The 23386-nt window shown below is 47.1% G+C and overlaps 1 protein-coding gene across 1 annotated transcript in view; it reads right to left on the reverse strand.

The window, feature by feature from the left end:
- LOC122807698 (ubiquitin carboxyl-terminal hydrolase 4-like) overlaps nt 1-23386 on the reverse strand; it is a 1844759-nt gene that overhangs the window by 1252934 nt on the left and 568439 nt on the right. The window lies entirely within an intron of this gene.

Consider the following 23386-nt stretch of genomic DNA (forward strand, 5'->3'; position numbering starts at 1 on the left):
TCTTACCATAATGGTAGATATCTCTGCCTTCACTGCTGCTTAACAGATTAAATTCCCTACAGTGGAAGCCCAAACGTCTGGCCAGCCTACCAAATACTATTTGTTGCTTTTAAAAGATATTTAGAATATCACCCAAACACTCCTTGTGCAACATAGGGCATAAAGGTGATGTACAGGCCTATCATAATCAGAACTGAATGCCCCAGTAGGAAGACCAGTTCAAGAAACACAAGAGGTAACTTACACATCCAGGATGGCAAAAAACTAGGGGGATGGAAGGAGGGAGCAAATACTACAGCAATGAAGGCAAGGACATCTACCATTATGATAAGATTTTACACAACTGTACTATGACCTTACAATGACTGATGCAGTATTTTTAACAGAAGGGAGAGTGCCAAAGTTCAAGAGGAAACTTGAGTGGGAAGGTGCAGAAGAGCCCCATAAAAAAGCCATGAAGAAAGTACAGTTGTGTACACTTATCATAAATGTAGATGTTAGAGTGTATTCACTGTTGCAGTCATCACATTTAGGTTATCTGCTTGCAGGTAGACCTCAGTCGCCCTGATTATCAAAGTCTTGGGTCCTGCATCGGTTGCTGTCTCATCTTCCATGACGTCAGGTAGTCAGGGGTATAAAGCATGCAGCTGATGCCATTTTATTAGTTTTTCTTTCTCCAGATGTCAGGTGCCCCCCATAATGGAAAGCAATTATATACAAGGTTACACCTCCAACAAAAAGCAAATACATCAGAAAGCTTAAATACAGTAAGCAAGAAGAGAGGAATAGTCAATAGAAGTCAAAGGGGGCTGGAGGGAGGGTAACCAAGACTGCAACAGTGAATACACTCAAACATCTACATTTATGGTAAGTGTACACAACTGTACTATGGTCGTGTTTCACTGTTGCAGTCATCACATTTGGGTAGATTCCCAAAGCTAAGGATGGGAGGAGGCAATTAGATAGCATTAGGACCAGCTATAAGGCACTGCAAGACTGCAGTGGCAAAGCCAGCTCTGGATTTAGAAAAAATTGGCTAGTGATAATGCTTGGTGAAGGTATGCACAGAGCTCCAGGTAGCAGCCTCCAGGATGTCCCTGGTAGGGACACCGCTGAGAAAGGCTGTAGAGGTAGATGCAGCCTTGGTGGAGTGAGATCTTATCCCCTGTGGGGTAGGGTTTCCATTGTGCTCATAGCAGAAATGAATGCAATGGCCTATCCCCTAAGAAATGGTTTGCTTTGAAATGGCCTTCCCCTCTGCCCTGCAGCAAATGCCACCAGCAGCTGTTCAGGTTTCCCGAGAGGTTTAGTCCTGTCCAAGTAAAATCCAAGTTGTCTGTGCACGTCCAAGGAGTGCAGTATTCGTTCCCCTTTGTTCTGTGGATTAGAAAAGAAGGTTGGCAAATGAATGGACTGATTAAGGGCCACACTGGATTCCACCTTGGGCATAAAGGAAGGATTGGTCCTGAGGGACACCCTGTCCACATGAAAGATGATGAAAGGCTCCACTGCCATGAGGGCCTGCAATTCAGACACCCTTCTTGCTTAAGTAATGGCTAGAAGAAAGGCTGATTTCCAAGAAAGGAATTTCAACTCTGCATTTGCAGCTGGCTCAAATGGAGGTAAAGTGAGATTTTCCAATACAAAGTTAAGGTCCCAGGCTGGATTAGGGGCTTCAGCAGAGGATGAGAGAAGAGGGGTGGCTCTGTATTGTAATGTGCTGAAATAGATGAGACATGAATTTTGATAAAAGAAAGGCCCTTGTGAAGCATCTCAGTTAAGTATTGAAGAATATGCGGTAAACTGGGCACTCCTGTGCCCATACCCTGAGTTTGGCTCCAGGAACAGAATCTTCCATTTTTCACCACAGGATTTTCTAGAACTAGGCCTTCTTGCCTCCATAATGATATCCATCACTTGCTTACTGAGGGATGGTAATGGAGAGATCAGGTAATTAGCCAAGCTGCAAGGTTCAGGGTTCGAAGCTGTGGGTGCAGAATCTGGCCCTCCTGCTGGGACAGCAGGACAGGGGTCTGAGGCAGGCGCTATGGTTCCAGCAGTGTCACACTGTGCAAGAGGGGGTATCAGTGTTGGCATGGCCAGTCTGGTGCAATCAGTATTGTCCTTGTCTTGCCCCGTTTGATCTTTAGAAGCACTTTGGAGAGGAGAGGCAAAGGGGGAAAGGCATAAACGGATAGGTTTTTCCAGGTGAAGGACAGGGCATCCACTTTCCAAGCTTGTTTGTGGTGAGTCCTTGTGCAGAATTTATCCAAGTGGTAGTTCTGAGGGGAGGCAAACAGGTTCATCTCTGGGCTCCCCCATTTGTTTCTCAACATGTTGAATATCTTTGGTTCCAGTTTCCACTCGTGTGGGTCCATGAGATTTCTGCTTAGGTCGTCTGCCAGTGCATTTAGTTTGCCTGGCAGGAATTGAGCTTGTAGATGCACTTGGTACCTCAAGGCTGTGTTCCACAGAGCCATGGCTAGTCTGCAGAGAGGGTATGAGTGGGTTCCCCCCTGCTTGTTTTATGTACCACATAACAGTGGTGTTGTCAGTCTTTAACATTAAATGTCCTGGACGAATGTGGTCCTTGAAGGCTGTCAGAACATTCTGTACAGCTAACATTTCTTTTTGATTGATATGCAGGTGCATTTGATTTGGGTTCCATTTGCCCTGAATGCACTGCCCTGCCAAGTGAGCCCCCCATGCATAGTCTGAAGAGTCTGTTGTTGGGGTTTGGGCGGCAGGGGGTAGAGTGAATGGCAGTCCCTTGTTTTGGTGGCAGGCCTTTGCCCACCAAAGGAACACTATCTTTAGACAAGGTACGATAGGAATCATTGATTCTAGGTCCTGAGAATGTTGACACCATAGGCTTTTTAGATACCACTGTAGTTTCCTCATATGCAGTCTTGCATATGGAATCAGTAGAATGTAAGAGGCCACGAACCCCAGGGCTTGCAGTATTTTTCTTGCAGATAGCTGGGTCTTTGTGGCCAGTAGTTTGAAGTAGGCTGTCAAATGAACTTGTTTCTCTGGCATGAGGTAGGCCATCTGGGAAGCTGTATTCAAACTTGTTCCCAGGAACACAATTTGTTGACAGGGTACTAGATGCGATTTCTTTTCATTTATTTTCAAAATGAACTGGCACCTCACCTAAGTGTCATGTTTAATCATAGCCTCACCTCAGGCTTCGTGCCCACTGAGTGGCGCACAGCTACAGTTATCCCGCTCCACAAGGGAGGATCCACCTTGAATCCCGGGAACTACCATCCCATCAGTATGACAAGCCTGATTTGCAAGGGCATGGAACTTATAAACAAAGACAATGGCAACCTTCAAACATTAGACCCCACCCAGTTTGGGTTTGTGAAGGGCCGATCTAGTCTCCTGAATCTGAATGACTTCTTCGAATCAGTCTCCAGAGCTGTGGACAAGGGTAAGGCAGTCCACACAGCCTATCTGGACCTCGCCAAGGCCTTTGACACCATCCCCCACTCTGGAATCATAGATAAACTTACTAAGCTGGGCATAAATCCCTACGTCACTCGATGGGTTGCTAACTGGCTTGCTGACGGAACCCAGACAATAAAAGTAGCTGACTCCAAATCCAGCTCCAGACAAGTGATAAGTGGAGTACCTCAGGGTTCAGTCCTGGGACCACTCTTGTTTGGCATCTACTTCTCTGAAGTACAGGCCAACACTAAGGGACTCTGGCTAACAAAGTTTGCAGATGACTGCAAACTGTGAGCCATTATTGAATCCCCAAATGATGTGGATATTCTACAAAAGGGCCTTACAGAAACAGATGCCTGGTGCCAGAGCCATGGGCTCAAGCTTAATGCCAAGAAATGTATAGTTATTCCCTTTGGAAAAAAACATGCACCCATGAATTACCACATAGGTGGCAGGACACTAAACATCGAAAGTGTGATGAGAGACTTGGGGACACAGGTGGACAGTGGTCTCACTTTTGATAACCACATTGCCACAACAGTCAGGAAATCCTTCTATGTGGCACACCTCATCACTAAGGGCTTTTCATCCAGAAAAAAGGAGGTCATTGTCCCACTGTACTCATCCCTCATTAGACCCATTATAGAGTATAATGCCCCGTTTGGTATGTACCTCACAAGACATCTGCAACAGCTTGAAAGGCCACAGAAATACCTCACTAAAAGAATCACAGGCCTAAAGCAGATGCCATATACTGACCGTCTAAAAAAACTCCAGCTATACTCTGTGGCATATAGTCTACTCAGAGGATACCTCTGCTTAACATACAAGGCCATGTCAAACCCTGAGCTGTTGGACATGCTCCACTTAAAGAAATCCCAATCCCTCAGAGCCACACGCTCCAGGGATCTAAATCTTGTCATCACAATGAACAAAACATGCTGGAGGGATAGGTTCCTGACCCAGAGACTCCCCATACTCTGGAATAGACTCCCCACACATATCAAGCAGAGCGCCTCTTTGGCCCTCTTCAAAAGGAACCTTGATGATTGGATGGGAGATGGGAAATTCACCCCGGGGATCATGTCAGTCGCCCTGCTAGACAGGGGCCTGGAGAAGTAAATATTGTGGGAAGAAATATCCAGGAAATTGTTATGGCTAGGCTTGCATAGGCCCTAGGGCCGATGGCCTAGTACCAACCTATGGTGTACCCGAGAGAAGTCAGTAATTTCTTTACACATGCCAGATGATTTAATAGTATGTCCTGGCTTTCTGCCTGAATTAGACAATTGTCCAGGTATGGGTATATCTGAATATTTCTTTGTCTGCAAAATGCAATGACTGGAGCTAGGCATTTTGTGAATACCCTGGGCACAGTAGATAAGCCAAAGGGCAGTGCAGAGAACTGGTAGTGCATACAGCCTGCTCTGAAGTGTAGGTATCTTCTGCAAGATTCCCTTATTAGGATGTGCAGGTAGGCTTCCTTTAAATCCAGTGTTACCAACCAGGCATTTTTGCCTAGCATGGGAAGCAGCTGATGAAGTGCTAACATTTTTAATTTTGGGATTTCCAAAAAAATGTTTAGGATAGACAGGTCCAGAATAGGATGCCAGGAATTGTCTTTTTTGGGTACCAGGAAAAGTCTTGAGTAGAAACCTTGCCCCCATTCTTCTTCTGAGACAGGTTGAATAGCCCTGATGCTTAGAAGAGAGAGAACTTGCCTTTGAGTCTCTGTCCACTGTTTTGTGGGTAGGTCTGGCCAACCATTTGGGGTTGGTAAGGAGTGGAAGTGTAATCTGTATCCTTGGGAAACTATTTAAACCCATCTGGCTTGGGTAATGATTTCCCAATTTTTTGCATGCAGGGCGATCTTTCTCCCTAAAGGAACAGTCAGCTGAGCAGGGCTTGGAAGGTTTAAAGTTAAGTCATTGTGACAGTTTACTATAAGAGGGTGTCTTACTACTCCCAGCTTTGGGAGTGGGAGCCCCCCACTGCTTAGGCTTGTGAGTACCTTGGGACTGAAGCCTGGGTGTTCTGCTGGTTCTGGGTTTGGACTGAGAAGGCCTGGAAGAGGCAGGAAAGGACCAATTCTTAGAAGGCCAATGCCTACTAAATCTGGGAGGCTGTACCTGCAGGAAATCCTTAACAGTTTGCATAGTTTTACCTTTTTCCTCCATCTTTTTAAGTACTTCTGCTTTGTTGCCAAACAGGCGGTCTTGGTTTAAGGGAGCATCAAGTAATTTAGCTTTAACATAATCTGGCAAAGATTGCTCCTTAAGCCAAGCATGCCTTCTAAGTACAGACCCAGTGGCAGCAGCCCTGCAAGACCACATTGCAAAGTATGTTTTCCAACTTGTTCAGCAGAATGCATTAAATCCTGCAATTCTTTATTTTCAGCACAGTCAGGAATCAACATAATTTTCTGTTTAAGCAATCCAATAATATGTTGCTGATACTTTAACATATGAAACTGGCAGTTTAAAGCCCTAATGGCCAAAGTTGCCGAAGTGTATACCTTCTTACCCAATCTATCCAGGGCCCTGGAATCTCTATCAGAGGGGGTAGGGTTTTTGGCAGTAGTAGCCTTAATGCCCTTGGATCCCTGTGAAATGGTCTCAGGATCCGCAGTAGGACTTTTAAAGAGGAACTTGTGAGAGTCAGGTACCCTGTAATACCTGTCAGGTTTTCTGGGAGCAGGAGGTAACTTGTCAGGGGCCAGGCTAGATTCTGAGAAGACATCATCCACAATGTCCAGTACAGGAGGGATGGCTAAAGGCCTGTGTTGAGGTAGGAGTAAGAATTCCCTAAGCCTCTTTTTGGAGTCGGAGTAATCCTGGCTTTCCCAGCGGAAATGCTCCCTAAGAGTATACAAGGTTTCACCAAAAGAGAAATCCTCTGGAGGGGAAGCAGAGGGAATGGAGTCCTCTGCATCAGAATCCTCACAGGTAGATGAGGGCAAATCCTGGTCATCAGAGAAAACACAAATTTCAGAATCCTGATCAGAAGAATCAGAAGGAAAATCAGTCCTAGGTCTCTTAGAGGGAGAAGGGTGGCATCCCCTGATCAAATAAGGTCTTCAGCCATTCTTATTTGTTTTTTAGGCATGGGGGCCTGACCATGCGGTCTGGGGGTCGGTTTTCTAGGCATGGATCAAGTTTTAGGCCTTGAAGAAGAAGATGGTGTCGGTATAATATTCAAGTCTGTATGCCTGAATACACCCTCAGAATCCGGTGCCTGCAAAGCGGCTCCGGACCCATCCAAGGTAGAGACATCCACAGGTTCCACAGTTGAAGCATCTCACAGCATACCAGACTCCGAATGGGTCTCAGTAGAGGTCTGCGAATCTGAAGTAGCGGGTATCAAGGGCTGCGAAAGCAGCTCACCGAGTACCGGCGAACTGGCGACTAGCTTAGGAGAAGCATAGTCGGCAGCTTTGGACCTATGCGGTCTGCCTCTGTCTTTATCTTTGCGTTTTTTCAGAATGTCGGTAGTTGGGTGGCTTACGGAAGCCATTTCTGGATAATGGAACAGAGTACCAAAATATTTAGATGCAAAAATGAACCGACGACAAATAGTACGAGATTTGAATAAGGCACAAAACCGACAGCAAGGTACGTCGTGGTCTGGGCCTAGGCAAGGAATGCAGTACGAATGAAAATTTTTATGAGGTATTTGCTTTCCACAAGAAATACAATTGTTAACTTTTACTGACATCAGTTTAGAACAAGACAAAGGATCCCCAATGGGGTACTTAGCTTAGTTGAAGACTTTGGATCTGAAACTCGAAAAAAAGAAGTTATGTACTCACCATAACGTTCCATCTGAGTAGGTAACTTCATTTGTCAGCAACCTGTGTGTATCGGATCCGAGCCGGCAGCTTTTCAAGCTAGAGATCCCATCTCCAAGCTCCTCTCCCTTACCCATAATATCTCACTACCTTCCCTCCAGTCCTCTGATCGAGTTTGCCCAAATAGTAGACAACAGCAAGACAAACAAAACCTGAACATTCTAACCTGATACATACCAGGGGTGAATCATTCACTCATTCAGGTAACAAACTCCAGGTTAGGGGGAAGGAGGGGGGGTCGGTTGCTGACAAATGAAGTTACCTACTCAGACGGAACATTATGGTGAGTACATAACTTCTTTATCTGAAGTAGTTAACTTCATTTGATCAGCAACCTGTGGGACAGAGTCCCCAGCTACCAAAAACTTGGGAGGCGCTCAAGGAAATATATTCTGGAGCACTGCAGAGCCAAAGGCTGCCGTCCCCTCTGGATATCAGATCTAATTTATAATGTGAAATAAAGGTATGAGATGAAGCCCAAGTAGCCGCAGAACAAATGTCATCCAAGGGAACCCTTGACCAAAAAGCCGCAGAGGTAGCCATAGAACGGGTAGAATGAGCACAAACCCCCCACGGGCTCAGGCCGACCAGAAATTTTGTACATGAGCAAAATGCAGTGAGATATCCACCTAGCTAGAGTCACCTTCGTTACTGGCTTACCCAAGGATGGCTTAGCAAAGGAAACAAAGAGCTGCTCCGACTTGCGAGAGGCAGCTGTTCTGTGCAAATAAAAACACAATTGTCTATGCACATCTAATGAATGGAGTCTGTACTCCCCTTTGTTCTGGTAGTTAGGGAAGAAAACAGGCAGATTAATGGATTGGTTAATGTTAGCCTCGGAAGCCACCTTAGGTAAAAAGGAGGGATTAGTCCTGAAGAATACTCTGTCCTTATGAAAGACAAGATACGGAGGTTTAGTACAAAGGTCCTGAAGCTCCGATACCCATCTAGCTGAGGTAATAGCAATCAAGGCAGTTTTCAAAGACAAAAACTTTAAGTCAACAGAAGCTGCAGGCTCACAGGGTGGACCAGTTAGAGCCTGGAGGACTAAGGTTAGGTCCCACGGAGGAACCGCATTCATGACAGGAGGTCTTAAAAGAAAGGTGCCCTTCAAGGTGGTCTTACAGATCTTAGAGGAAGCTAAGGGAACAAGATTGTCTCCGATGTGGAAGTGGGAAATGGCCGCCATTTGAACCCTCACAGTTAAAGAACTGGCCCCTTGATGGAAAATGTGAGATAAGAATTCAAGTACTGCTGGAATGGGAGCCGTAAAGGGGTCCAAATTCCTATGCCCGGCCCAAACAGAAAAACGTTTCCATTTACTGTTGTAGACTTTCCTGGTAGAAGGCTTATGTGCCGCCACCAGGATGGATTTAACTGCAGACGAGATACCAGGAGTCCTAGCCACTAACGGAACTGGATCAACCAAGCCGAAAGCTTGAGGTCGTCCAGATTCAGAGTTTTCAATCCTGAAGGATGAGAAATCAGATCTGGAATGGGATCTAAGATCCAAGGAGGAGCTATGAGATGAGACTGCAGGTACAGGAACCAGGTTTGACGAGGCCAGAATGGGGCTATGAGGATAACCTTGCTCCCCAACCGACGAGCTTTCTGCAAGAATTTTGTCATTAACGGGAGAGGAGGATAAGCATAAAGAAGACCAGATGGCCAAGCATGAACTAGAGCGTCTCTGGGGCTCTCCCCCAGTGGGGGGATTAGAGCGAAAAACTTGCTGCACTTTGCGTTCGAAGGCGATGCGAACAGATCGCAGCAAGATTGACCCCATCTGAGGAAGATATGTTTCGCTACTAAGGGGTTCAGAGACCACTCGTAAGGTGAGAGGATAGTTCGACTCCGCTTGTCCGCTAAAATGTTGGACCAACCCGGAATGTGCATTGCTAGCAGAAAACGGTTGGTGGATATCGCCCACTCCCAAACTCTCATGGCCTCTCGGCAAAGAGGTTAAGACCTGGTCCCCCCCTGTTTGTTGATATACCAGACCACTGACATGTTGTCTGTCTGAATTGCAATAGTCCCTAGAGGAAGAAGGGCATGGAGAGCTTGCAACGCTAGAAGCACTGCCCTCATCTCCAGAACATTGATATGCAAAACGGTCTCTGTTGGGAGTCCACGTCCCTTGGACAGTTCTGCCCATGCAATGCCCCCCCACCCTAGAAGAGAAAAGTCCGTGGTCACCATGGCTTCGGGTAGAGGCATCAAAAAGGGCCACCCTTCACGAAGCTCTCAGGAATGGAGCCACCAAAGCAGTGATTCGCTGCAAACCCTGCTGAGGGGAATCGGGGAGTCCAACAGATGTCGAAAGATGGACCACTGGACCTGCAAGGTCCATTGAAGAACCCTCATGTTCAAGCGGGCTAGGGGTGAAAGGTTGATAGCCGCCGCCATAGACCCTAGAGCCCTCAGGACTAATTCCGCTGGTGGGGCCGGAGACTGTAGAAGTGCCAAGACGTGGAGCGTTAGGTTGCAGAGTCTGTCAGACGTCAAAAAGGCCTTGGACTGAAGCGTGTCTATTCTGGCCCCTATGAAGACCAGGACCTGAACAGGCTGAAGGGACGATTTTTTGTAATTTATGGTGATCCCCAATTGGTGGGCCAAAAGCAGGAAACAATCCCTGGCTGCGCATAGTAGATGCCTGGTGGGAGTGGCAAGGAGCCAGTCGTCCAGGTAAGGGAAGACCTGTATTCCCTGAAGCCTCAGATGGGCCGCTACAACTGCCATGACCTTGGTGAACACCCTGGGGGCTGTGGTGAGGCCAAAAGGGAGGACCCTGAACTGATAATGACTGGCCCCCAACCGAAAGTGGAGAAACCTCCTGTATCGTCTGTCCATTAGAATGTGGTAGTATGCATCCTTGAGGTCTATGGAGCACATCCAGTTGTTCTCCTGAAGAAGGGGGAAAATGGATTGAAGGGTGACCATCCGGAATTTCTCCTTGGCAATGAACAGGTTCAATGTAGACAGGTCGAGAATTGGCCTCAAGTCCCCCGTCTTTTTTGGCACCAAAATGAACCTGGAGTAATTGCCCGATCCGGACTGGCCTGGGGGGATGTCCTGGATGGCTCTTTCATAGCAGCTCTTATCTCTAAAGCCACCGCCTCCTTCTGACTGGGTGGGACATCGGGGAGGTGCCCCAACTGAGGGGGAGGATTTACGAAGAGAATAGAATAACCTCTGGATATTATTCGGAGCACCCAGCGATCTGTCGTGATGGACTCCCAATGTGCTAGGTGTTCTGAGAAATGCCCCCCGACTGCCTCCAGAGAGGAGCAGTCTGGCAACCCCTCAGGTTTGTTGCACTGGTCGGTCAGAAAAGGGTTCCCTCGACCTGAAATTCTTCGGCCCCCCCCTCTGCCTCTGGGCCGGCGTCCGCCTTGTCCTCCCCTGCCTCTGAAGGACGAAGGGTCCGGAGCGAAACAAGATTGAGATTTCCGGAACCATATCTTCTTTTGTCCTCTCTGGTTCCTGGAAAAGGACCTTTGAGGAGCCGAGAAGTGGATTCCAATGGCAGACTTCTTCCCGTCTTTCTCGCTCTGGAGTAGCGTATTGCGGAGAGTCTTGCCAAATAGCGCAGAGCCGTCAAAGGGAGCATTCGCGAAGGACTCCTTGAAGGGTTCCGCAAAGGCGGAGCAAGGCGTGACACCGTAAGGCGATGCCTGCTCCGCTGGCTCTATCCGCCCCCTCCGTGGCATGGGAGAGAAGCCACATAGATGTGTTGGATATCGATTTTAGAGTGGCCATTCGTGCCAAGAAGATTAGTTTGTCCTCGGCCGACATGGACTCCGGGGGTGACCCAGCGTATTCTTTCACTAGATCCCGCTAGAGCCTAATCACGTGTGCCAAGTAGTTCAGCGCCCTTACAGAGAAGGTGGCTGAAGCAAACATCGGCTTTCCAATGCGGTCCATCATCCGAGACTCCTTGTCAGGAGGATGGACCGAGGAACTATCCTGTGCCAGTTCCTTCTTGGTGGCAATCGCCACCACCATGGCATCTACTGGGGAAACTTTACTCCACACTGTCCTGTCTGTCGGGGTCTAAGGATCTTATCTGGTCTCCTGGGAATCGGCTCTACAGTGTCCGGCTCCTTCCACGCCCTGGTAGTAATTAAATCTACCAGGGGGTCGGCCAGAGGGGACACCCAAGAGGTAGACGGGCCTGCATAAAACGCCTCCAGAAACAGACACATCCGAGGAAGGTGTTTGGGCTGACCACCCCCCTCTAATGCGCAGCATCTCCATAATGTCTCCAAAGGAGACGTCCTTAGGGGGTGACCTGGGGGAACCTTCCTCTTCCGCCAAGTCAGTGTCTTCTGTGAGGGACTTGGGGGAGTCCAAGTGCCTCCTTTTACACTTTCGTTTGTGAGGAACCTCCTCGGGGGGGCTGTCCGAGGAGGGCTCACCAACCAGGTCTTGTTCTTCTACAGGAACCATCTGGGACGTAGACGCAGGCTGTCCCTGGTCCCTGGGGCCGGATGATGGAAGACAGGCCCATCTGTGAGGGAATGGCGGGTGGATCCATAGCACGAGCCTGGGGCCTCGAATCCCTCGAAAGGACCCTCTAAACCACATCGAAGGCCGAAGGTGAACAGCTCTCACTGGGATCTGAGAGCAGCCCCCTTGGATCCGACGTGTGGTTCGGTGCCAAAGCGACCAGATCCAAAAGAGAAGTGTGCTCCGAACGCATCGGAGCCGAAGACACACTCACCCCTCCAGATCCGAGGTTCGGCTCACGGCCCAGAGAGCTCGGATCCGAAAAAGGACCTGATAAACTTGATGGTAAGGCCGGCGAAGTAGCGATTACTATCGGCACAGACTCCCCCGGCTCCGAAGCTACTGGGATCCGGCGGTTCCAAAACCCGATAGTGGATCGGAGAAGGAGCAATGAGGGAAAAGAAGGGAGCCGAGCTCCCCCCCCCCCCCGGAGGGGGGGGTGCAAAAGCACTCCCATCTGCATCTGGGCCTGAAGGAAGCGACGCATCATCCGGTCCATGTCCACGTCAGAAAGGCTTCTTGTCGATCGAAGGTGGCCGGGGCTCCTCTTCCGGCTCCGGAGAGAAACGTGGGGAATGGAGCAGAGAGGGGGAAGACCCGGAGACCTTCAAGGGAGAACAGAGCTGCTTAGCTGGCGGGGCCGAGGGGGCAGAATCAGCCCACCGCTTGTGGCTCCTATGCCTCTCCCTGTCCTTGTCTTTTTTTTTCTCCCTCTCGCTCTCCTCTCTTTCTTTCTAGGGTCCCTCTCTCCCTGGGACACAGTGGGAGTTTGAGTCCAGGCCAGGGGAGCAGGAACCGTTGGCTGAACAGCCGCAGCTAGTGCCACTGAGGAAGAGGAGGAAGTAGTAGAATCCGCGGGCAAAAGGCCCGCTAAGATTAACTTGGTCCTCCTGTCCCTCAAAGCCCGGGGGTTAAAGGCGGCACAAATCTGGCAGCCTGATAATAGATGCGCAACCCCCAGGCAAAGAACGCACTGAGTATGGCCATCGGCTGGGGACAGCTTATGGCCACACTCAGAGCATTTGGAAAAAATGGCCTTAGGGCCTTCGGCCATGACTAACACAAAACACACACCCTCACATACAGATAAGGGGAAGGGAAAATGCCAAGTCTAACCAACTACTTAAACCAAATTAAACTAATTTAACTAAAGGGTCGACTAACACACACATGCACACAATTTAGCCTGAAAATACAAAGAAAAATCCTCTTCAAAAACTCACAAAATCGCCAGGAGCTCGTCACTCGTGCTTCTAGAAGCCGCGGCAAATGAGATCTGGGGGCTGAAGGGAGGTAGTGGGGTATTATGGGTAAGGGGGAGGAGCTTGGAGCTCGGCTCTATAGCTTGGAATGCTGCCGGCTTGGATCCGGGTCGGATCCGATACCCACAGGTTGCTGATCAAATGAAGTTAACTACTTCAGATCGAATATTTCAGGAGTCGGCCGACCGGCACTTGTGAACTGCTTCTGCTTCGGGCACCGCACGGCAAGAAAGACTAATAAAAATGGTGTCGGCTGCATGCTTTATACCCCTGACTACCTGACGTCATGGAAGATGAGACAGCAACCGACGCAGGACCCAAGACTTTGATAATCAGGCCGACTGAGGGCTTCCTGCAAGCAGATAACCCAAATGTGATGACTGCAACAGAGAAACACGAAGAACATCAGCACTAGCAAAACCAGCCCTAGTTCTAGAGATACCATCCAACTTGTAGTGCTTGGTAAAGTTATGCACAGAAGACCAGGTAGCTGTTTCAAGAATACTATTCATCTAATCCCTTGACAAAAGCAGCCAAAGAAGCCGCAGCTCTAGTAGAATGATCCTTAAATGAAGGAAGGCTCTTGCCATGAAAAGTGTAACAGGAAATAGCCTCAAACACACGCACTCAAGCCTCTTAACAACAGGTACGGTTATGACATAGTCCATACTGGTGTCAATGACTTGAGATGTACCTCCCTGGAATATATGGAGACCCATGACTCAACCTACCATACTTTCAGACCCCAAAGAGAGGGCTACAAAGCCAAAGGAAGTGGAGTTCCAATATTTTTCAAATACATGCACACCTCCAGGCTGGTCAAATGTCATGATGCACAGGAGACACTCCAAGTGCAGTTAACTGTTGACAAAACACCTAATCAAATCATAGATTGTTACAGTCCCCTCAACCATGACTCAGGACACCCACTCTACCTATCTGGACTTACTTGAATCCATCAAGATTCAACCCTCTACCATGACCCTGGGTAACTAACTACCCAACCATAGAGTGGAAGACCTATTCTAGGCCAAACATGAATGCCCAGACTTTGCAATGTCAATGCATTTGATCAGCTGGTTGACACCCCCACGGAAAGTGAAAATATCTTGGACCTGGTACTAACCAACATGAGTAGCCACTGTAGCACTCGTACAGTGTCATCCTTCTTGGTAAGATCTGACCATAAAGCAATCACTTTGAAAGTCACCATCTCCCCTGACACCCCCCACCCCAGGATCAAACAAAAAAACTTTTCCAAAGCGGACTACAATCTCCTGAGAGCAGGTATAAGCAGCTTCAAAGCCATCATCTCTTCAGTTGGAACTAGCACTAATGTCCAAGCTTACACCAAAAAACTATATGAGCACCTACATAGTTGTATGGGCTCAGTAATACCAGACAGGACCAAATCATCTTCCACAAGGAAGACTAAACCTGTCTGGTGGACAGCAGCAATAAACAAACTCTAAAGGAAAAAATGCTGTCCAGGACCAAGAAGGAGCAGGTGCCAAGATGGAAGCAATCTCTCCTTTGTCTGAACAAGTAAACAAGGTCGCTGGTGAAACCCTCTAAGGATAACTTAGTCCAAATAGTCCACCTCCACTTAGGACAATCACAAGGCCTTCTTCACATACGTCAGCAATCTCAAAGGTAACACCAAAATATGCTCTGAACTGGTGGTCAAGAACACCACATACACAGATGCCGTAGATATAGCCAACCTGCTGGCACCCCCCCCCCATCAGTAAACCATGACATACTTAGCACCTGCCCCCCTCCCCTCATCACCAGACAGCAGGTCTTTAATGCCCTCTCAAAGGCAACAAATACAGTCTCCATGGGACCTGACAACATCTCTGGCTTCATCCCACATAAACTCAGGCATGAACTCTCAGCTCCATTATGCACCCTATTCAACCAAAGCCTGAGCACTGGCTTCGTCCCACCTGAATAGAGGACAACCACAGTTGTCCACTAACCCAGGCAATTACAGGCCCATTAGCCTAACTAGCCTGATCTGCAAGGCCATGGAACGCATTATCATGGACCTTATAAACAAGGACACTGGCAACCTCCAAACGCTTGACCCCCCCCACACACACACAGTTTGGTTTTGTCAAAGGGAGATCATGCCTATTAAACTTTGTCAGCTTCTTCGAAACAGTCACCAAAGCCATGGACGAGGGGAAGATGGTCCATACTGCCTATCTTGAGCTAGCCAAAGCCTTTGACGTTATTCCCCACTTGGGAATAACAGAAACTCTCCCAGGTAGGCATCAACCTGTATGTTACAAGATGGGTAGCTAACTGGCTCACTAATAGAACCCCACTCAGTCAAAATAGGTGAAGCCACCTCTAGCTGTAGACCCGTAACGAGTGGTGTACCCCAAAGATCGATCTTGGGGTCTCTACTGTTTGGGATATACTTTTCTGAGGTGCAAGCCCAAACCAGTGGTCTGTGGCTGACCAGGTTTGCAGATGACTGCAAGCCGGGCGCGGTTTTAAATTCCCCGAGTGATGTGAACATCCTCCAAGAGGGGCCTTACCCAAACTAATGGATGGTGCTAGGAGCAAGACCTCAAATTGAATGCCAAGAAATGTATCATTATCCCCTTTGGGGAAAATGGCATCCCCACTAATCATCACATTAATAACAATGCACTACGCAAGCAAGCAGTCATGAGGGACTTTGGCACCCAGGTTGATCGCAACCTGACTTTTGACCACGTTGCCTCCATTGTACAGAAGGCTTTCTACATGGACCACCAAGGATATTTCTTCCAGGAAGAAGGATGTCATAACATGCCTATACTCCTCCCTTCTCAGACCCATTATCGAGTACAATGCCCCCTTCAGCGTGTATCTTGCCAAGCACATGCAGAAGCTGGTGAGACCACAGAGGTTCCTGACCATGAAAAATCCAGAGTCTCAAACACCCTTCCTATACAGATGGGCTAAAAGCCCTGTCCCTCCACTCAGTCTCGTACAGACTGCTCAGAGGTGACCTGTGTCATGAATACAAGGCCATCTCACACCCAGCCTTGATGGAGTTGCTGCATATCCACACGTCAAAATCCACTTGAGCAACTCGCATGCAAGGCCTCAACCTGGTCTGTGACATTAATAGAACTTATTGGCGGGATAGATTTGTGTCCCAGAGACTCTCCCATCTGTGGAATAGACTCCCTCTCCATGTTAAGCAAAGTTCCTCCTCTCTAGCCTTCTTTAAGAGGAACCTGGATGGCTGGATGGGAAACAGGAAACACACACCTAGGATCCCACCTGTGTCCCTACTGGATAGGGGAAACAGGTGCTCACTTTGTGGAAACATGGGCGGAATTCTTGGCTAGGCTTATAAGGGCCTCTGGGACAATAGCCTAGTATCATCCTATGAACCTGTGAATCTAAAAGAAATCCAAGAAGAAATAGTTTGCTTGGATACAGCAAGTCCCAAAGATCTACTATGAAAAGAAACAAATGACTAATCAGAGTTTCTAACAGCCTTAAAAGAAGGGTTAGTGCGCAAGCTCACCCTGTCCTTATGATATACCAAAAGGGAGGACAAGCCATAAGGGCCTGCAACTCAGACACCAGTCTGGCAGAAGTAAGAGCTAACTAAAAGAACAGTCTTCCAAGAACAATGTAGCAAGGAAACAAACAGCAGGCTCAAAAGGGGAATGAGTCAACTTCTCCAAAACAAAAACTAAGATCCCAGTGAGGACGAACAAGCTTCCTGGGAGGTCTAACATTAAGGACACCTTTAAGGAATTACTTAACCTCAAATCTAGAAGCTAAAAGAGGAGAAAAAAGCAGACAAGCAGAGAAAGCTGATAAGTGGGCCTTAATAGAAGGATACGCAAAATTGCATTTAGCAACTCATAAATAAGAGAACCAAAGGAACAGCCACAGTAAGTGGATCCAGGTTACAATGGAGACACCAAATAAAAAGCCTCTTCCACTTGGATATGCAGGATTTTCCTAGTAGTAAGTTTCTTGGCCTTGCAGCACGTCCTCATTAAAAATGGTGTCTGTGAGGAATCAAAATCCTATCGCCCACAGTGTCAGGTGAATCAAGGACAGGTGGGGATGGATGAGAGATCCCTTGTGATGACTGCTCCTGTCCAGATGCAGAAGTAGAGGGAACTTGTGCTGTCACAGCCAGAAGAGTCACCAACAAGAGTTTGGGAGCATCCTGTTGAATTTTTAACAGGACTTTTGGAATGAGGAAGGGGAGGGAATGCATAAAGAAACATCCAAGAAAATGAGAAGGCATCCACCTTCCACACTAGAGGACCTGTGACTCTGGCACAAAACAGTAGTAGCTGTCTGTTCAGAAGGAAGGCAAAAAGATCCACTTGAGGAGTACTCACTGGTGATCATGTCCAGAAACACATCCCTGTAATGTATCCATTCATGGGATCGAGTCAAGGACCTGCTCAGAGTGTCTGCCACAGTGTTCTGACTGGAAGGGATATAAACTGCCTGAAGAGTCACTTGATAGCAAGATCCCATACCAGAAGTGTCAACTGGCAAAGATAAGATCTCGTTCCTCCCTGTTTGTTGATGTACCGCATCTGTGAACACCTTGGGAGGCCCTGGAGAGAAAAGAGGATGAAACGCCTGAAGAACCAGCAGAAGAGCTCTCATCTCCGACAATGATGTGCTCCTAATGCTGATGAGGTGACCACACCTCCTGTATTTTTAGCGAGCCAAATGTCACTCCCCATCCATTGTCTGAAGCGTCTGTAAATACCAAAGAGGGAAGAGGGGAATGAAAAGGGATCCCTGGATTCAGAGACAACTGCTGAATTCACCAGTGAAATTCCTGTCTAAGACAAGGAAGAAGAGGAACTACGAAGTCTACAGGATATGTATGTTGGAGCCTCACTGACTTCAGAACCCATCGAAACTTTCTTGTGTGAAGTTTGGCCATAGGGAGCTTCAGAATGGTGAATGACATGAAACCCAGAGCTCTCAAACTCCGTGGTGGTAATGGAAGCCAGAGGGGAAAAAAAGAGCTTGAAAGAAAGGAACGTTAAGGCCTTTGGAGGGGGCAGGGATGCAAGCACTGGCACAGTCTGAATCCTGCAAACCATAAAAATGTGATCCTGAGAAGGAGTCAGAGCAGTAGCAGCCTTAGGTCAACTGGTGCCCACGCAAAAGGGCTCCACAGTGCCCCCTACCACACCATCTGGCGCCCCCATCCTGGTCTACCTACACCAAATAAATACTGCAAAAGCGCCCCTGCTACAGCGGCGCCCTAGGCGGCCGCCTAGTTGGCCTATGCCTAAGGCCGGCTATGAGTCAGAGAAGACATTTTGAAATTCATAGTGAACCCCAGACACTGAAAGGAAATGGAAAAATGAAGACTTTGCAAAAGGGTCCCTGGAAAAGATGCCTAAATTAACAGGTCACTTAAGTAAGGACTTATCTGGATCCCTCGAAATTTGCAAAAAGCAATCACAGGAGCAAGACATTTGGTGAATGCCAGTGAGACAGTAGAAAGGCCAAAGGGCAAAGCAGAAAACTGAAAAATGCCAGGAAGCAAGAGACGAACGTTAAAACTTCCTGAAAAGAGGATGGATCAGAATATGGAGGTAAGCATCCTTGAGATTCAGACACACCACATAGGCTTGAGGGAGCAAGAGAGGAAAAAGAATCTGAAGGGACAACATCCAAAAGGAAGGCACTTTTATAAAGTGTTTAGATGAGACGGGCCTAGAATAGGTCTCCAAGTGCCCTCTTTTCTAGGCACTAGAAACAGTCTGGAGTAGAACCCTTTCCCCCTTTGGGACACAGGAACCTATTGAATCCTGAGTCAAGAGATTTTGAAGAACCTCTGGGAAAAAGAGAAGTTGTTCCCGAAGTGGCTGAGGAATGCCCATAAAAAGGACGATGGGATTTCAACACCATGAAGTACCCCTGATAAATGATCAGCAGAACAAGAATTCTGAGTGATCTGAACCGAAAGAGGAATGTGGCTGGGAAGAGACCGACAGTCATACATAGCACCTGGTTTCTCCAGAAAGGAAAGCTTCAGAGTCCCTGAAAACTGAGTAGCCTTAGCAGAAGAAGCCTGTTTGCCACTCTTCCTACCTTTAGTAGAACGGCGGGATTACCTACTAACAGAGGTAGCCATAAGCGAGGTAATTTCTTTGAAAATTAGGCACAGGAGAAAAACACATGTTTAAGCTCCTGTAAGGCCTTACCCTGAAGGGATATACACCAGCAGCAGCTTCCACAAACAGAAGTTCAGAATCCAGAGAAGAATCCATCAACTTAGCTTTAATACCACCAGTTAGTGGTTGAAACCTAAGCCACGAATACCTCCTCATCAATGAGCCAAAAACACCACCCCCTGAACAGATATCTGCTGCATCATTACCTACATTTAATGGAATGACAAATTACTTGAGAGTAAGTCCTTACCAGGGAAAGAACAGAAGTTTTGACCTTAGTATGGAAAATCAGAAATAAGTTGACAAACCTGAGAAAGAAGAACCAACACATACCTAGACATATGGATCTGATAATTAACAGCCCTAAAAGCTACAGTAGAAGTGTAAACTTTCTTACCCAACCCTTCCACAGTTCTGCTATCCTTGTCAGAAGGCAATAACTTGGGTGAAGGAAGCAACTGAGACAGCTTATTAGAGGCTGCAGAGATGACAAAGGGGTCAGCAGCAGGACATTTATATAGAGAAGAACAATCCTCAGGCACCCTATAAAACCTACCAAGCTTTTTGGGATCAGGAGGCAGGTAATCAATCACATGAGAGGCACTGGAAAAAGCATCCAGAAAAGCAGCTAAAACAGGAGAAACAGTCACAGATTTAGAGGATTCCAACTGCAGCAACTCATAGTACCTCTTATGGATATCAGAGACATGAGCACAATCCCACTTAAAAAAACATCCTAGAGTGTGTGTCCCCCCAAAGGAAATTTCCTCAAAAGGAACATCTGGACTAATAGATTCCTCCACCTCTGACCCGTAGTCTGAAGGAGAATAAATCTGAGTAGAATAAGTCAGGGATTCATTAGCAGAATCTGACTCGTCCTCAGAAGAATCCAGTTCTCTAGGCCTTTTAGGGAAAGTAGAGGACCAAGGAGAAGCAGGAACTAAAACACCTTGAAGAGTCTTTAAGAACATTAACGCAGTAAATAGCCTCCGAGAAAAGGCCTGCTACTCACTTTGTGGCTCCCTAGGAGCAGACGAAATAGGTTTCATTTTTTTTTCTTTTTCAATAGAATGTCCCCTCCAAAAGACTGAGAAGGCTCAGACCCAGGATAGCAGTCGAGAACCATAGTAGGAACTTCTTCACCATCTAAAAACTGAGGAACTCCCCAAGGCCCCTCAGAAAAAAAAGAAATCAATAGTGGTTCCCCCCTGAATATCTGAAACGGATCCCTGCAAAGCATCCTTGGACATGCTGCCAGCCAGACCCTCACCGGCCTCCAACACTGCCGCGGCAGAGAATTCCAACAACACAGCTGGGTGAGCCTCCAGGTTTGTAATAACCTCAGAAGAACCACATGGCAGAGGCTGGACAGTGGAAGACTCCGATCATACCTTTTTCACCTTCTTCCCCAACAGCTGACCCTCAGAGTGGGAGATTCCTTCCACTGTATCTTTAGCAAGAAGCTTCAGACACTGGTAGTCAAGATACAAGGAATGGTAAAAAAGTGTACTGCGAAGGGTTTTCGGAACGAATGCCTGACAAAGCTCTTAGACAAAAAAAGACACTTACCGTGGTGGTCTTTATGAGGAATGTCTCCTACACTGACATCTATCCTTCCTGGATGACATTAATCCTAAGGAGCACAAAAAAAAGAGTAATAAAAAACAAAATCCCCAACAGGGCACTTATGTGCAACTGCAACAGAAGTCAGCAAACAGGCATAGGTAGTCACTCAAGAATGAAAATGCATTCAACTGGCAGAAAACGGATGCAGGTAAATAGACAGTAAAAAGATATGTTCAGACTGGGGGCAAAGAAATTCTGATTATAGTAGGCCTGAATGTCACCTTAATGTCCTACTCTATGCAAGGAGCATTTGTGTGGTGTTCAGCATACCTTTTAAAAACAACAAGTAGACTTTGGTAGACTGGATGGACGTTTGGGCTTCCATGGCAGTGAATCCCATCTATTAAGAATACTGCGGTAGTGAATATAAGGACATCATTCAAGCCCCTTTAATACTCTGCACCTGGAGTGTCTGCCCCCTTTGCTCCACTCTAGGTACACCTGTCAGTTTCAAAGTCAGACACAAACTATGAAGTAAGCAAAAACTGAAAGCTAGAAAAGGGTTGGACTGTATTGGGTTGGAGCTTTGCAGGAGGGGGGGGGGGGGATTACAGACATCTAAACAAACTGCAGGTTTTGCATATTCTCCCAACATCCATGTGGGTTTCATTAAGACAATCTAACTCCTCTCACTGGATGACAAATGATGCTTAATGACTAAATTATCCTTGCATGTAATCTTTACCGTTGCCACTGGGTCTTTGGATATGGGTAGAAAAAACAGTAATTTATTAGTCCACTGTAACGTTTAAAAGGGTGATAGAAGCAATGCCATTTCTAGGGAGATGCATGAGATGATTATTGGCATTGGTCATTCTGTAGAAGTTCAAGTTTCCTGGAAATGCAACTGACTGTACACATTGTATGAGAATTAGGATAAGGAACTCCAGTAATTCAGGGCAGGTGCAGGCAGTGAGCTGAAGCCAGTGAAGAAAGAAATGGGTAATATGAGACGAGAAAATATAACAGACGTTAGAAAGTATTCATACTCTTTTTGCATTCCCTCAGTCTTACCACATCCATTAAGCCCAGCCTACTGATTCATTTGTCCACTATTTCCTGACATTCAAGGACAATAGGTATCGGAGACGAGAAGCTGGAAACGTGATAATTCAGATTTTACCAGGTTTCGTGTTTTGTTGAACCCACCTCTTGGTAGCATTGTCTGCAACACCTCCCAGAGATACCGGAGGTGTGTGCAGTACTTGTTTTACAAAGGTTATTTTATTTTTATACAGTCTGGTTAACCAAGGGGGAGCACTGATCCGCTAACATTTTCATCCTCAGCACGGTGGAAATACAACCAAAGAAATAATAAACTTTAATCAACATCATTACAAAGGTGGTAATGCAAGAGAAAGCATGCAGAGAAGCAAGCCCATCTGGATGAGACAACAGGTCTGGAACTGGGTTCAGCATCCAAGGTTTCTGCATTAGGTGAGGCCAAAGAAAGGGAAACCACATAGGCCAAAAAGGGGCAATGAGAATTATCCTGTTCTTTGACCTGTTGGCTTTCTTCAGAAACTGAGAAATGACAGGGACCAGGGGAAAGGCATATAGTAGACCGGGGGGACAATCGTGAAGGAAAACATCTCTCAGTGACTCCCCCAGAGGGGGGATCAGGGCAATGTAGCTGCTGCACATTTTGTTCAGGGAGGACGCAAAGAGATCACAGCAAGGCTGGCCCCATGTACAGAAAATCCTTCCCAACACCAAAGGGTTGAGAGACCTCTCAAGAGGCATCAGAATGTTCCTACTAAATTTGTCTGCAATCACATTGGAGCTCCCCGGAATATGCATTGCAATTAGAAAGCAGTTGAATGAAATTGCCCACTGCCTTACCCTAAGTGCTTCCTGACAGAGGATAAGGTCTGGCTCCCCCTTGTTTGTTGATGTACCAAAGCACGGACATGTCGGTTTGGATCCCAATCGTTCCTGAGGGGAGGGAATCTCGGAGTGCTTGCAACACCTGGAGCACTCCCCTCATCGCTAGAACACTAATGTGCAAATTGGCCTCTAACTGGGACCAAGTGCCTTGGACAATCTTTCCCAGATAATGCCCCCCCCCAATCCTATCCGGGATATGTCCATGGTCACTATGGCTTGGGGAGGAGAAGGAACAAATGGATGGCCCAATAGAATATCAATGGAATGAAGCCACCAACCCAGGTCCTTTCTTGCATAAATTGATCAGAACTTGATGAGACATAGGATGATTCAAGTATGACCACTGTGATGCTAAGAGCCATTGTAGAATTTACATGTGGAACCTCGCAAGGGAAACTAAACTGATAGTGGCCACCATAGATCATAGAGCCTGTAACATCAGTCTTGCAGTCACAGTTCTGTTGCAAATATTCCTGACTTGGAATTTTATTCTCTGAAATCTTTCTTGAGAAAGGGAATCGATACAGGTGTTTGTGTCCAACACCACTTCTATCTTATTCACGCCAACGGAGCTCAGGAAGTTTACACTGGAACTTACAATGGGTGGAGCCTAAGCCTTT

Source organism: Protopterus annectens, chromosome 7.part1 (assembly GCF_019279795.1).
Source record: "Protopterus annectens isolate FY-2018-M chromosome 7.part1, PAN1.0, whole genome shotgun sequence".
Taxonomy (NCBI): domain Eukaryota; kingdom Metazoa; phylum Chordata; order Ceratodontiformes; family Protopteridae; genus Protopterus; species Protopterus annectens.